The sequence below is a fragment of the Zeus faber genome, assembly GCF_960531495.2.
Source record: "Zeus faber genome assembly, chromosome: 12".
In the NCBI taxonomy this organism is placed as follows: domain Eukaryota; kingdom Metazoa; phylum Chordata; class Actinopteri; order Zeiformes; family Zeidae; genus Zeus; species Zeus faber.
In genome coordinates, this window is record NC_137196.1 from 4,457,978 (window position 1) to 4,473,695 (window position 15,718).

Consider the following 15,718-nt stretch of genomic DNA (forward strand, 5'->3'; position numbering starts at 1 on the left):
AATCTAAAATAACAAGAAATAATAATGCTAATAATAAAACTAAACTGTTTTCCAGAAACTCCTTTGAGAAATCCTATTATGAACCCTGACCCAACTAGCAGCTATATGCTAATCTTGGAAACCCAGCTGTATTATAATAACGTTAATAACTGTTAGTTATTCTTTTCGGGAATTCAGCCGCCCATCTTCTTGGCATGGAAAAAAAATGTCCCTCACTCAGCTCTACAATTAAATGGGGAATAAAAAAACAAAAAACATTGAGCCGCCACAAATTTGTCTATGTATGGGTAACCCTGGACTGGCAGGTCAAAGGTAAGGGTGGGGGGCTAGGAGTATGGGGGCTTAGGAATTTGCTAGACCAACTAAAAGGTTTTTAAGCCCAGTACTTTCAAAATAAAGAATTGGGGGGCATATCACAGATCGACTGGGAAGCTGTTTCAACATGGGAGCATAAAAACAGAAGGCTGCATTGCCAGCTTCAGTATTACCTGACTCATATACATATACTGTAATTTGGTGCCATGCCAGTGAGAGCTTTGTAAATAAACCCTCATAGATATTATTAGTGGATAAGTAATAATGTAATTGTTTGTGAACTTCTAAAACTTTTCAAGAGTTTTACTGAGAAATGGGAGGTTATTATCGGGTTAGTGTGGTCAATCTTTTACCGCTCTGGGAAAAAAGTGCACCATCTAGGCGAGCACAAGGAATGATTGGATCATTTGCTTACTGTTTTTCTGATTATCATCAAAATCCTGGGGGCCCAAGGACAAACCTGGTACCAAGCAGAGGTCACCATGGCCAGAGGGAGACAGTTTTAACCCTAGAAGAAAACAATATCGTCATTGCACTGCAAGTAATGTGTTTGTTAAAATGAATAAATGGATAACAGTGAGTTGTAGTGATGTTTGATGATTCTCATGTCAAGTCCTCTCTCCATGTATACATGTGTAAGGAATAAAGACTTGTACAGACATCTGAATGAACGTTTCAATCCAGGTTACTGATCGTCTTTTTTGCCCTTCTTCTTGACCTGGAATTATAGAGGTCCTGAAGAGTGGGCAAGTCACAGCATGATCCTCTCTGATGCTCTGATGACCGCTTGAGTTCAGGCTTGAGTTGAGTCCTGGACGTTGGCAGGCCCATACCAGACACACAGTTTTAATTTCGTTTTTATATGCTTTTTATTGTTTTTTTCATGATTGACTAACTACTATGTGTTAAACGATCTCGCTGATGTGTAAACTTGGGTACACTTTTATTTACAGTCATTTTTTGTACATTTAAATTACTGGGGTGAATTTGATCCCAAACATAAAATATTTTTGTTTATTTTAACATAATAGCTGGGTTAATTTTGATTTTGACAACAGAGGATGCAATAAAAGCGCTAAGGGTGACTTGGCTTCCTCCGATGGAAGATTCCAATGGTTCTGGTGGCCTACCCTGGTCCCTGATACCCAAGCTTTCGTCGCAGCCTGCTCCATCTGCACACAGAACAAGACCTCCACCAGACCCCACTCCGGGCTACTTTGTCCCCTCCTGCCCTCCAGTAGCCGTCCACCCGATTCCGATTGGCATTCTCCCAACTCCCCACACCCAGTGATTTCCTATAAACCCCCTCCGTTAAACTTCTGTCTGCCTGCTGTCTCTGTGTTGTGCATTTAAGTCCCCCTAGCACGGGTCACAACAGATTTAAACATTTTGAGAGTCAATTGACTTTGAAAATATATTTCTTTGAATATACTTTGTATATATATTTTTTTTCAATCCGTGTGCATACATAAGATAAAATAAATCTGGTGAGCACCAGGTTGGGCCATGGGCACGGCGCGCAGTAGGTTGGGTGCACACCTCTCAATCTGTGGAACCACGGGTCTGTTATGCAGGCCCTTTGAGCCCGAACACTCAATGTGCTAGGCGTGTGTCCACTCATGGCCAATTGTTGGCTCGGGGGCGATATGTTCAGATAAAGGTTTAGCATGACACAATGGGATACCAGGGTTTATGAGCCTCACACGTTTTATTGTTGAATATGTTGTGGCAGTTTCGCCACCACACACCACCCAAGTGACGTTTTCAGGGCCCTCCGGCACAGACGACGGGTGGTTGTTAAAACCAGTTTCATGTAGAGCAGGGGTCTCAAACTCAACTTACCTGGGGGCCGCTGGAGGTAGAGGCTGTATTCCACGCATCAAGTATTCCACAAAAAAAGGGCTTCAAGTATTCCAAAAAAAAGTACAACTGATCCAATCTTCTCAATCTTTATTAATAACAGTTCAGAACATGAACGGTTCTTCAGAACATAGGCTTCTCTTACCTACTCCTTGCTGCCAGAGACCTGGCAGTGCTTCCTTTCACACAGCTGAGCCAGGTTTGGCTTGAGGGAGGAAGCAATTGAGACCCTCAGTGCGGCTTGAAGATGCTCATCAGTAAGTTTGGATCTGTACTTTGACTTATTAAAGTTCATGGTGGAGAAGAGCTTTACACACAGATATGTCCATGTTACTCCACCTGTCTTAATTCTTAACATCAAGTGCATTGTCTCATGTATTATAACTTTTAATTTCTTGCTCTTTTTGCTCTTGTAATAATAATCTATAACTTCTTCTTTATAATATTCAGGTTCTAACCACCATTTGGCTTTTGTTCTTGCCGCCCATCTCATGCTATTTGCTATCCATGTAATTATTTTCCCTTTCCTATTGCAACACTATGCTATCTTTATTAGGTCAGTGATTACTCTTGTTGAGTCCGCTCACTTCCTAAGTCCTCTGCACCTTGCACTGGGCGACAGGATATATTTTCCTTCCACTTGGTGTCACTCCGGAATCATGTTTCAACCAAGTGACTAACGTTGCTAATTTGCGTTGGCTTACTTGTCAACAAACACCACCGGAAGCTGTCACAAGCCAGAGCTACGGTGGCCCATAAGTGATAAAACGCCCAGGGCAACGACGTGGCAAAAAGGGTGAGAAAAATGCGCGGGCCGCACTAACACTAAACTTTGATGTCAAGTAGGGGGCCACAAAATATCGTCCCGCGGGCCTCAATTGGCCCGCGGGCCGCGAGTTTGAGACCCCTGATGTGGAGAGAAGACTAGGGGGAATTAGCCAGGAGCAGATTGAACATGTCATGACCTATCCTAACCTGTGTGTGTGGATGGGGTTTTAAACCTACTGGCCATTAACCCAACCAATGAGCATCATGTGTGTTTGCTCAAACTACTCAATCCACACACCACATATGTGACTTGACTCAAACGGCGCTTTGTGTTACTTTGCGGCTTTGTGCGTAGCAGGCCAGCATATTTAATGGGGGTCTGCTACACAATCAAAATGGCAAGTGTGGGGGAGGGGCGTGTGATTCATGGTACAAACATTGTGTGGTTTGTGTGCGCTGTTCCCCTGTAAACACTTGTTTTCCGGCTGTAAAGATGGGGAGAATGGAGCGCTTTGAAGGGAAAGTACAGGGTGCCCTGCTTTCCCCCCTCAGCCCATTTCTTCTGGGATCAGGGCCTGTATGCCATGACAGCAGGGTAGGGCCGCGCTAGCGAGAGGTCCATGGCATTTGGTAGCTCCACCAGCGTCTCCTCCTTCAAAAAACACAACATTTGTCTGAATGAGCGGAAGGAGCCGAAAATCATGGCGCAGAGCGCATTGTGACATCATCATCCAATCTGTTATAAATGTGCAGTGTATGAATCCGAGACGCCGTTCTCGTCATTGTTGCCATTGGTGCAGTTGCTGCGACTGACCTCGCCCCCATGCATTGCTGCCTTCAGCTATATTTATTATTATTATTGGTTTTTTTTTAAATTATTATTATTATTATTTTTTTTTCATTATTATTATTATTATTATTATTATTATTATTACTATTACTATTATTATTATTATTTCGGGTCATTCTAGATTCTTATTTTAAAGTGACTTAACACAAACATAGCCAACATTATGAGCTGGTTTCCTGGACAGTGATCAAACCAGGCCCCACACTACAGATGGTTAGTTGTGGTCAGAACCGTTGAAAGAGGGCGTTGCCTATACTCGCTGGATTCTTCAATAGATCTGACCGACAACATTGAATAAAAACCTTAGAAAAGCAAACTTTTGAAAAGACTAACTTACCACTGTAAAGTCATCGTCTTCTTTTTCCACAAGTGGAGTACGCACATGTGCAATGAGGATGTTCACTCCCAAACAGAACACCTTCAACTACTGCTGTTTGAAGGGCCGTTGCCTTCCTTTTTTTTTTTTTTTTTTTTTAACCTGTGCTGTCAGCATTCTGGGCATACAACATGGAGTATTTGAATACTATAGCATCTAGGACAGAGTTAGTCTACAAGTGGAGTTCAAGTTCTCAACCTGCAATGCAACTCTTTTTGAATTCTTAAATCATAAGGAACTGCTGCAATAACTCTGTCCTGTGGATGACCACAGGAGAGATGGCATGGCATGGATGATCAAGAGATGACAAGAGCACAGTTTTTTGTTGTACAGAACCGCCACCAATCCCCCTCTTTGGTGAACTACTGTATTTTACCATGTTTGTAAGTAAGTAAGTAAGTAAGTAAGTAAAAATGTATTTATATAGCACCTTTCCAACATTAAATGCAACTCAAAGTACTGTACAACAGCGCATTAGAAAGTAAAAGATTTAACCAATAATAAAACTCAAAAACATTAATCAGAGAATAAAAGATTAAAATCAAGCCATTAATCATAGACAATCAAGCCATTAATCATAAGAATTAAATAGACACAACTTCCGAATTTTGTCTAAACTCCTGTTTTCTATAGGACTTTAACCTTGTTTAATTAGGGAAGGACTTTATCCCCCTATTTTATTGAGGACTTCAATAAAGACGGAGACGCAGGCGGCTGTAGTCCGTTCATTACGAACTGTTCCATCCTCTTCGCTCTGCAGCCCCACACCTCCGCCTCCGAGGAAGCCAGGGTGGCGTTCACCGTAAATCACCTGACGGGTCGCGCTCGGCTGTGGGGAACGGCCGAGTGGGAACGACGCACACCAGCCTGCACCTCCTTCCACGCCTTCGCCGCCGAGCTCCGCAAGGTGTTCGGGGTGACATCACAAGGTCCCGATGCTGCTGGTGGTCTCCTGGGTCTCAGTTAAGGGTCCGGCTCCGTGGTTGATTACGCAATCGACTTCCGCACCTAGGCTCTGCTGAGCGAGTGGAACCCGGCAGCCCAGATTGACGCGTTCCTGATGGGATTAGCAGAGTACATGAAGGATGAGCTAGTTTCCCACGACCTGCCCACCTCTCTCGATGGCATCATTGAGCTTGCTTCCCGTATCGACCGACGCATCCAGGCCCGGCAGCAAGAGAGGCGTCAGAGGCAAGTGGAGCGCCACCCAGCAACCCATCTTCCAGGTTCCTCCGGGCTGCCAGCTCTTCCGGCCCGTCAACCCACGAGTGAGGCCTCTCCCATGCGGGTTGGCCGGTCCAGCCTCACCCCAGAGGAGAAGGAGAGACGCCGGGTGGGGAACCTTTGCCTTTACTGTGGTCTAGCTGGATACTACATTTCCGGGTGTCCGGTAAAAGGGCCGGGCTGCAGTTCTGCATCCTGCACTCACCTCGTCACCCTCTCCTCCTGGGGTTCCCCTGGCTCCGGCGTCACAACCCACACCTCAACTGGACCACAGGGGCTATTCTGGGATGGAGTCCTGCATGCTATCAGGTCTGCCTGAAGCAAGCCACCGCACCTCAGCCACCCACCAGCTCCAGCTCCGCACCCGACATGTTGGGGATCCCCGCCGAGTACCTTGACTTCAGGGAGGTCTTCAGCAAAGCCAAGGCGACATCCCTTACCCCGCACAGGCCGTATGATATTGCCATCGACCTCCAGCCCGGCTCCTCCACCCACCAGAGGCCGCCTGTACTCCCTGTCCACCCCGGAGAGAGAAGCCATGGACACCCATATTAACGATTACATTACATTACATTGCATTTAGCAGACGCTTTTATCCAAAGCGACTTACAATTATTAATTATTAACACCGAGATTCTCCAGTGGGCCCACAACTCCCGACTCACCTGCCACCCGGGGATCCAGCGGACGAAGGAGGTTGTCCGGCGTCGCTTCTGGTGGCCCTCCCTGGGTGAGGATGTCCGAGGGTTCGTCAATGCCTGCCCCACCTGTAACCAGCACAAACCCTCTCTTCTTGCTCCTACTTGTCTCCTACATCCACTGCCGGTTCCTCATAGCCCCTGGTCTCACATCTCCGTGGACTTTGTCACCGGTCTGCCACCGTATAGCAGCAACACTACCATCCTGACCGTGGTGGACCGGTTTAGCAAGATGGCTCACTTCGTGCCTCTACCGAAGCTCCCGTCGGCCAAGAGCACCGCCGAGCTATTATTGTACCACGTCGTCCGCCTCCATGGCATCCCGGTAGATGTTGTATCCGACCGGGGTCCCCAGTTTGCCTCTGTCTTCTGGAGGGAGTTCTGTGCGCTCCTGGGGGCCACCGTCAGCCTCTCTTCAGGGTACCACCCCAAGTCCATCGGCCAAACGGAGCGGAAGAACCAGGAGATGGAGACGGCCCTTCGCTGCATGACATCACAACACCCGTCGTCCTGGTCCGAGCAGCTTTTGTGGGTGGAATATGCCCACAACACCCTGACCAGTTCGGCCACAGGCCTCTCCCCCTTCCAGTGCGCCTCCGGCTTCCAACCGCCTCTGTTCCCGGCCCTTGAGAAGGAGGCTTCCTGCCCGTCCGTCCAGGCCTTCATTCGCCGCTGCCGCAGGACCTGGACCCGGGCCCGGGCCGCCCTCCTCCGAGCCGCTGGCTGCAACGCTTCTGCTGCCAACCGTCGCCGCTCCCACGCCCCGGAGTACCAGCCGGGCCAGAAGGTCTGGCTCTCCACCCGGGACCTCCCCCTTAAGGTGAAATCCAAAAAGCTGGCTCCTCGGTTCATCAGCCCGTTCATGATCGAGAAGGTCGTCAACCCGGTGGCAGTGCGGCTCAAGCTCCCCAGGTCCATGCGCGTCCATCCCACCTTCCATGTGTCCAAAGTTAAGCCGGTCCGGGAGAGTGCTCTGGTCCCCTTGGTGCCTCCCCCGCCTCCTCCGCGCTTCATTGACGGGGGTCATGCCTTTTCTGTCCGCCGTCTCCTATGTTCCCGCCGGCGTGGGAGAGGCCTGCAGTACCTGGTGGATTGGGAGGGTTACAGCCCGGAGGAGAGGTCCTGGGTCCCTGCGAGGCACATTCTGGACCACACCCTCATCAGGAGGTTCCATCAGCGCCATCCTGACCAGCCCTCCAGACCGGGTCAACCCTCCCAACCGCAGACCCCCCACCACCTCTCTGGTCTGCATCCTCCAGCGATGTTTCAGAGGCGGAGGATGTCGACCCTGGGGGCCCCTCCTCCGATGAGGACGTGGCCCATTTAGCGGAGGACGAGGAGATGGACGGGGTCTCCAACTACTCCGATGAGGATCACGTGGCCCATTTAGCGGAGGACGTGGAGATGGACGGGGTCTCCGACGAGTACTAGTACTAGTGTGTGTGTGTGCATGTGAAGTGTCCACCGGTGAGTGTACAGGTCTTATCCTAATTGGTTCTGGTGTATAAGGTCGGTATTATGTTGTGGCACCTCCAAGCAGCGGAAAGGACCCCGAAGCCACCCCCGAGTCCCGCAGCTGCAAAGACAGCCGACGGCCGCAGGAAAGCCCCGAGCATCCAACCCTGCAGCCACAGAAGGCCCCCAGAGAAGCCAGAAGACCGCAGGGCAAACCCCCACACCCGGCCCCGAGGAGCATAACCCAGTCCCAGGGAGCAAGAGGAGACCCCGCACCCCTGAGGGGCACACGTAGTACAACCCACCCCCATGTGCAGGCACATGGGGTGGGTTGTACCTGTTTCAGAGTCCGGTATTTTTTTATGGTTAGGTATAGGAACCCTGTATCAGAGTCTAGTCATTTAGGTATGGAGTAGGAACCCTGTGTCAGAGTCTGATCTGCAGAGTCTGGTCTTTTTAGATATGGGAACCCTGTTTCAGAGTCGAGTAATTTAGGTCTACAGTACACTACATCTACATGCCTTTATGATTTCCTTCTCTATATAGACTGCTTATCAATCAATTTTAAGCTCAATTAACACAGATAATATTTGACAGGAATTCTTTTTCGTTTTTCCGGGGAAAAGGAAATCTTCCAGGACACGTTGACCGGCACCAATTTTTTCTAACGGAAATTGCCACAAGTGTGCTAAAACCTCAGCAGTGAGATCTGTTTATCCTCAATTCCCTTGAAACCCTATCTGACCCATTGGTCAATCAATCGACAAACCCCCGCAATGTTTTTTTTTTTAACCTGTGCTGTCAGCATGCTGGGCATACAACACAGAGTATCTGTATGACATTGCATCTAGGACAGAGTTAGTCTGTATGTGGAGCTCAACTTCTCAACTACAATGCCACTTGTTTTCATTCTTTAATCATCCAGAAATGCTCGCAGCAACTCTGACGACACATGGTTGACAAGAGCACAGCTTTTTTCCCACGCAATGTTAGCACGGGCTCCTAAGTCCCGAGAGTCCCAATCCGTGCAGTACATTAGTCCGTCTGGCTAGATCTTGAATTAGCCACAGAATGTCCAGTGTTGGATTCTCAAGAGGACAAACTTTAGAAGGTCGTTCAACTGAGTCCACCCCACCCCCCCCCAGACGGTACGGCCTGACAGTGGTACATTCTGTTGCTTCCAGGACACAGTCACATGGCATGATCGCTCACTGCTAGAGAGGGAGAGGGAGAGTGGCCTGAGTTACAAATGAGCCTCAGTGTCTAGACTCTGTGCATTTCCTTATGTCTCTCTGCGCACACGTTCCCTGTGCAATAAATAAATAAATATTCTGAAATATGTGACTGAGGTTCTTTTTCCAACATGGAGTCCAATGCCATTTGTTTCCATGAACTAATAAGGGTGTGGGTGTGTGTATGGGGGGGTGGGGGGGGGGGGGGGCAGAGGCTGAAACAGGCAACTCAACAGAGACAAAGTGAGCATGTTTGGGTCGGTGTACAGACAGTATTTGTGTGTTTGTGTTTGTGTTTGTGTGTGTGTGTGTGTGTGTGTGTGTGGAAGACGGGGTGGGCCAGCTGGAGAAATGTGTGTTGACCATGGTAGACGAAAAGGCAGAATGGATAGAGGGACACCGAAAGAGAGAAAACAAGCTAAGAGTCATTTCCAGATACTGATGTTGGGTATTGGTATCCATCGGAGTCGGCCTATTATCAGTTCTCCCCTATCTATAGCCCTTCTATGTAATAAATGTGGACAAAATAATCAAGTGATTAGTAACACATTTCGGTTGCGTAAGCGCAGGAGACAGATGACAAGTAATGTAACTGCCCAAAAATTTTAATTTTGCTGTCAGTGGAACAAATGTCTCTTTTTCATCGCATGGAGGTGGCTCAACTCAACTCGACTTGACTCACTTTGGTACCAGGTACTTCGTTTTCCACTGCAGATAGTACGACGCCGCATTAAACCACCGCGACATCAACTTCAATGCGACACACACAGGAACAATGGAGGGTACTGACTTTTGGAGGGCTTTTCTGGTTTTCTTGGCACCCTTTTTTTTTAAAGCACTGAGTACGATAACTAGTGTATGTTCAACTTTCCAAGAAAAAAAATCTCCGTTCTCCGATGTCTCTGCTCAGCAATGTCTCTGAACGATCCCATGCGTACCCGTTCCCTGTTTGTCCAAACAAAACCAATAATAACAGTGTCGTTTTTAATTTTTATAGTAGATGTAGTTATTGATTTATTGATTCATTGATTTATCCTAATTGAGTGAAACAAAAAAAGCCCTGGGTGTAACAGGGAGATGTTCTCAGTCCTGTTCTCAGTCACTCTCTTACCCGTGTGGTGCAATGATGATGCAGTAATGCAAGGACACAGTGACGATTCTCTGACCAATCAGTAGTCTGCAGGGTTTTTGACATGATCTTTTGGTATTGTCTCAGCTCACTTGAAACCTACAAAGAAAGTACCAGGTACCAAGTACTATCCACAACTTTTGCCAGAGGGAAAATCAAAGTAGGTTCGAGTTGAACCGGTTCCATGCGGTGGAAAAGCACCAAAAAACACAGTAACGTGGGGGTTGAGGATACTCGTGGGAAAACGAGGCCAACTTCAGAACCTGACATGAAGGACATTTATTGGATATCTCAGCATTCATCGGGTTGGGGAATTGTAGAGTATTTCCATACGGTTTCTGTCTTGCTGGAACATGACACCTCATACGTAAACAGCACAGCACAGTACAGTTTTCGGCACCAGTGGGATAAGGGAGTTCGTTTCATGAAATATGTTAATTATGAAAAGCTGAGCCTCTCCAGCGTTACTGTCTAAACATTCTGGAATGTGTTGGTTTGCTCCTTATGTAAAAGGTCGGAGTGAAGCACACTGGGCCTGAGAAAAGACTCTTTTCCAGTCTGGTGTGTGCAACGTATGTAGTACCCCATATTATAGATCTAATGTATTTATGGTCTTGGTTTTTCATTATCTTTGTCTATTTCCCTCTATGGATATCATCGCATGACACAGGCCGATGTTCCAAACTAGAATCATCTTCATGTGCATACGAAAATACAATCAATTACACATCTGAAAAATATTGCTAAATGTACCCTGTATGTCCATCAACAGAAGATAGAAGCAAATGATGATCGGTAAATTCAGTTCAGTTTTTGGTCAACGTCAGTTTGGGATGAGCTAAGGCGTAATTGTACAATCGCATCCATTTTTGTGTCCGTCAGCTTCGTTTTACGCGTCGGCATCAAATTGAGAAGTCTGTTAAAAACATTTAGAGACAAAATTGTCACCAGAGAGAACGTAGCCACGGTGAAGCAGATTTCTAGACTTACTACTGATGTCTATTACCTACATGTCTCATTGTCCATTACCTATATGTCTCACTGTCCATAACCTACATATCTCACTATCTGTTACCTACATGTCTCACTGTCCATGACCTACATAACTCACTGTCCATAACCTACATATCTCACTGTCCATTACCTTCATGTCTCACTGTCCATGACCTACATTACTCACTCTCCATAACCTACATGTCTCACTGTCTATTACCTAGATGTCTCACTGTCTATTACCTACATGTCTCACTGTCCATTACCTACATGTCTCACTGTCCATGACCTACATAACTCACTGTCCATAACCTACATGTCTCACTGTCTATTACCTAGATGTCTCACTGTCTATTACCTACATGTCTCACTGTCCATTACCTACATGTCTCACTGTCCATGACCTACATAACTCACTGTCCATAACCTACATGTCTCACTGTCTATTACCTAGATGTCTCACTGTCTATTACCTACATGTCTCACTGTCCATTACCTACATGTCTCACTGTCCATGACCTACATAACTCACTGTCCATAACCTACATATCTGACTGTCTATTACCCACATGTCTCACTGTCACGTTATCTCAGTGATGTGGAAGACAGAATCTCTGCCGACTGTCTGAACATCCCAATCCCTTCCCGTCATCAGACGAGATCACTGGAAAGAGGTTGAAAGGTTACACAACAATAATGTGGCACACTCCCATCCATAAACTTCTCGATGCTCACACCCTCTCGCTCTTTCCCACATATTTTTCATCCTTATATTTGTTGTCCTTACCAGACCTGGTTATTTGTCATGAACCTACTGTAGCTTTGTTGCTAATCAGTGTACTACCTAGTATTAGTATGTCAAAATAACCGCTTGATAAAAAAAAAAAAAAATTAATAAACTTTTGGGGACAAAAAGAATAAATCTAGTGATTTACAGTGGGCCATTGCTAATTCATATCATACTCTAAATAATGTCCACTTAACTGCTCAACAGCTTAACTTGACCACAAATTTGAATCCAGGCAGTTCAAGCGTATTTCAAGGTGTGCAGGCCTGTTTCAACCCCTTATGCCTAGTGTCTGCCAAAGGACTTTAGTTTGGATTTTCCAAGATCATATTTCAAGATCTTAAATGTTTACTCCAAAGTTTTTAGGGGTATATTTGCTTGTTGTTTATCATACCCAGATTCAGAGGAGAAGGTCAACACCAGTTTCATCCCACACACGCTAACTGTGTTAGCTCAATGCATGGCTGTGGGGGATATTGACTAGAAATACACCTTCCTGGATCCTTGTTGTTTTAAATGAAAAAAGACATGACATTAAGGACATTTTTTTTCAAAGAAAATAATCAATGTTGATATCCTTACCACTATTTATTCTGGTGAAATGGCCACTTAAAAATCCCCTTTTCTAATCTGTTTACACAAATGGTTCTCATTAATGTAATCCTTTGGTATGTGCCTCTATATATTTGGATTCTCTGGATTCAGGAATTTTTCCAGAATGTGGGATTTGTTGGGAAGAAGAAGCACACGAGAGTAGTTTTAAATTAGTTTTTATTATTATTTGTTTTTATTTTATTATTATTATTATTATTATTATTATTATTATTATTATTATTATTATTTTATTTTATTTAATTTTTTTATTATTATTATTATCTTTTATAATTTTTATTTTTTTGGAATCATTCTTAAATTTGTTTTGGATTTTCAGCGTGAACAGACGACAAAGACATGGTCTTATATATATATATATATATATATATATATATTATTGATATTACTATTATTACAGAAATGTATCAAATGAAATCGATCATTTATAAATTTGCCTGCACAAATATGTTACAAACCAGATGTGTTTTTTTTGTAGTTCATTAGCCCGAAAACTGCTTCGACATGTGGCCCTGGGTGTGTGATTACAGTGGTTATAAAAATCCTTTGAGGATTCCTCTGTTATCTAAAACAGCTGTCACCGAAGTTTTGGGGATTGAGGAGCAGGGACAAACTATTCTGCCAGCGATGTGGGGAAATAAACAAACTTCACAAATAACATCGCAAATACATTAAGATTATATATATAACATACATATATATATATATATATATATATTCTGTCTGTGCAACACAAAATACAATGCACAGACATGCACACGACATTATTTGCTTTTCTTTTCTAAAATTATTTTGAATTTTTTTTTTTAAAACATTATTATTTATTCTCGTTGTCCAAACAAGGAAGTCGATTTTTTGGCAAGCGAAAGTAAGATCAATAGAAAGTTTCATTTTTACAGGAATGCAGGATCAGCGTCATCGGGACCAAAGGCTGTATGTAACTCAACACGGAAAATCTGGGCTACAAATTATCTTTGTGGAAGTGCTCAGTGCTTTGCTGTTTTGCACGTGTCGACAAAATGTACATTTCACACTGTAGACTGCAGTAATAATTGCGTAAGTACATAATACTTTATACCCTATGGACCGATAGTAAATCAATGACTTAAATTTTAATCATTTCTAATCTGTGTATAGAATCTCACTTTGTATATTCTGCATTTTTCCATATGTTTGGCTAATTTCTGTTCTGTATTTTTTGGCAATTTTTGTTTTGGTTAAATTTTAGATTTTTGGTTTTAATTTTAATTGTATTAACTTTTCGGGCCCTGAAACACACTATTATCTGTTCTGTATTTTTGGCAATTTTTTTATTTTTATTAGGTTTTTGATTTTTGATTCGATTTTGGATTGAGATTTAGATTTTATTTGCTTTTAAGACTTTAAAATGCGTCATTTCTCACCATGACAAATTCCTTGTATTTGAAAATGTATTTGGTGGAACTTTGTGTGTGCGTGTGTGTGTGTGTGTGTGTGTGTGTGTGTGTGTGTGTGTGTGTGTGTGTGTGTGTGTGTGTGTGTGTGTGTGTGTGTGTGTGTGTGTGTTTATGTGTGTGTGGGTGTGTGTGTGTGCTAGTTTTAGCGAGTTATGTAAGCCGGAATGTCTGGGTAATTTTTATAATCACTGCCAGGATGCTTTGCTCCCAAATGATTTTTCGCCATAAATCGTCCACCAGGATGTTCCCACATTTTTTCACATTTCTGCTGTAACGGTCCAACGGGTACTAGGAGGTTTCGGGACGTTATTCAGAGGAGATTTTCAAATATCAGGAGCAATATAAAGACAAATCTCCAATGGACAAACGGCAACTGAAGGCCACTGGGTGCATAAGCTTTGACTCCGCTCTCCTCCCTCCCCCACATTCCTTGGTCTCAGTCTCGGGGTCTACCCGCTCCCAAGAAAGAGCGAGACGGTGAGATCTCGGTAACATCGCTGTGTGCCCAGCGATCCTGGGTGTTCTGCAACAAACCTTTTAAGAATCCTGTGTGTTTGTTGGACAGAAGTTGTTAGACTGCATTTCTGTTCATTTGTTAAATTACACCAGAGCTGTCTGTTGGAGTTTGTAGTTTGGAGTTTGTTTATTTTCTTTTAGGGCAATATTATTGCCCTTAAAAGCCTAATTGGCAGTCGGCCTATAAGCTGTTTTTGGCAAGTTTCATTTTTGTTAACAGCTTGGTTGAACTTGATATCAAATTAGTCAGGACAAACAGAAAAATGGCAAAAAAAAAAGCCTTCACGCTCCCCCTGGGTAATGTCATCAGTCAGCACAATGTCAGTTTTCACGTATTAACCCTTATCCCAACCCAATTCAAACACAACATTTTTAGACAGAAAGATTTGTAGCCTAATAAAAAAAAATTTAAAAAAGTAAACGATTACCCTAAATAAGGCATTCCCATTATCCTAATCTTATCTCAAAACCCGATTCTTACACAGTGGGACATTTTAATGAAGCCCATGGCCCAAAGGTTCCTTTTCGGCAGATGTTCTTCAGGGTACCTAAAATGGGCAAAACAAAATTACCACTGGACTACCACTAACTTACTTTCTACTACTACATCCACTTCTTCTATTAGTAGGCAACTTTGATCGTACGAAAGTACGAGAAGAGAAAGACTGTTAAGAAATATGATTTGAACAATTTAGAGTATGAACGTGAGGTCATGGCCAAGAAGGCAAAACGCATATTTGACTTATTTGAGTTTCATAGTATAGTAGCGACGTGATCATTTTCTCCAGAACTGACTGACTGTCTACAAACTGGACTTCTTCTCAGCATGAGTAGTTGGTTTTGTCTGCTGGATCCAGAACTGCGAATGGAGAGGGGAATGAATGTGTCCGTTTGAGTGATTCGGCTGAGTGAAATGAATTATTGAATGACATGTGGCTGAGGGAGCATGCCTCTAGCTTCTCTCGAGCTTGATTCATGTTGGATTTCTCTCGTTCTCTTCACAGTATTCACTCCCTTTATAGGTCATAGTGACTCAGCAAGATGCTGCTGACAGTGCGCTTGAATGGATAAACAAACAATTTATAAAAAAATGAATATACTGGTAGCCCAGTAGCTTCCCATGCATATGCTCGACAGATGGCTGTGGAGGGGGTCGGTTTGGTATCACTTTGGGCCTTTGTTTCTATAAAGTTTAAATCCTTCAATGTGTCATTCAAGACAATGTGCAAAAGTCAATATCATATACATGGCTAGCAATTGCGTATGGGAAGTCAAGCAGAAAAACTGAAGCTCCCCCGTTTACTCATATGTGTTTCCAGGCCAGTCTTGCCCGTTCCAATATGGCTGCAACGTAAATTTATCCCTGCAATGGGCTGCAGCAGTCAATGCAGCAAGACCAGCACCAAATCAAATTGAATTTAATGACAATTTTGACAATTTCAATTGTCTTTCTGACAGCGGTGCAAA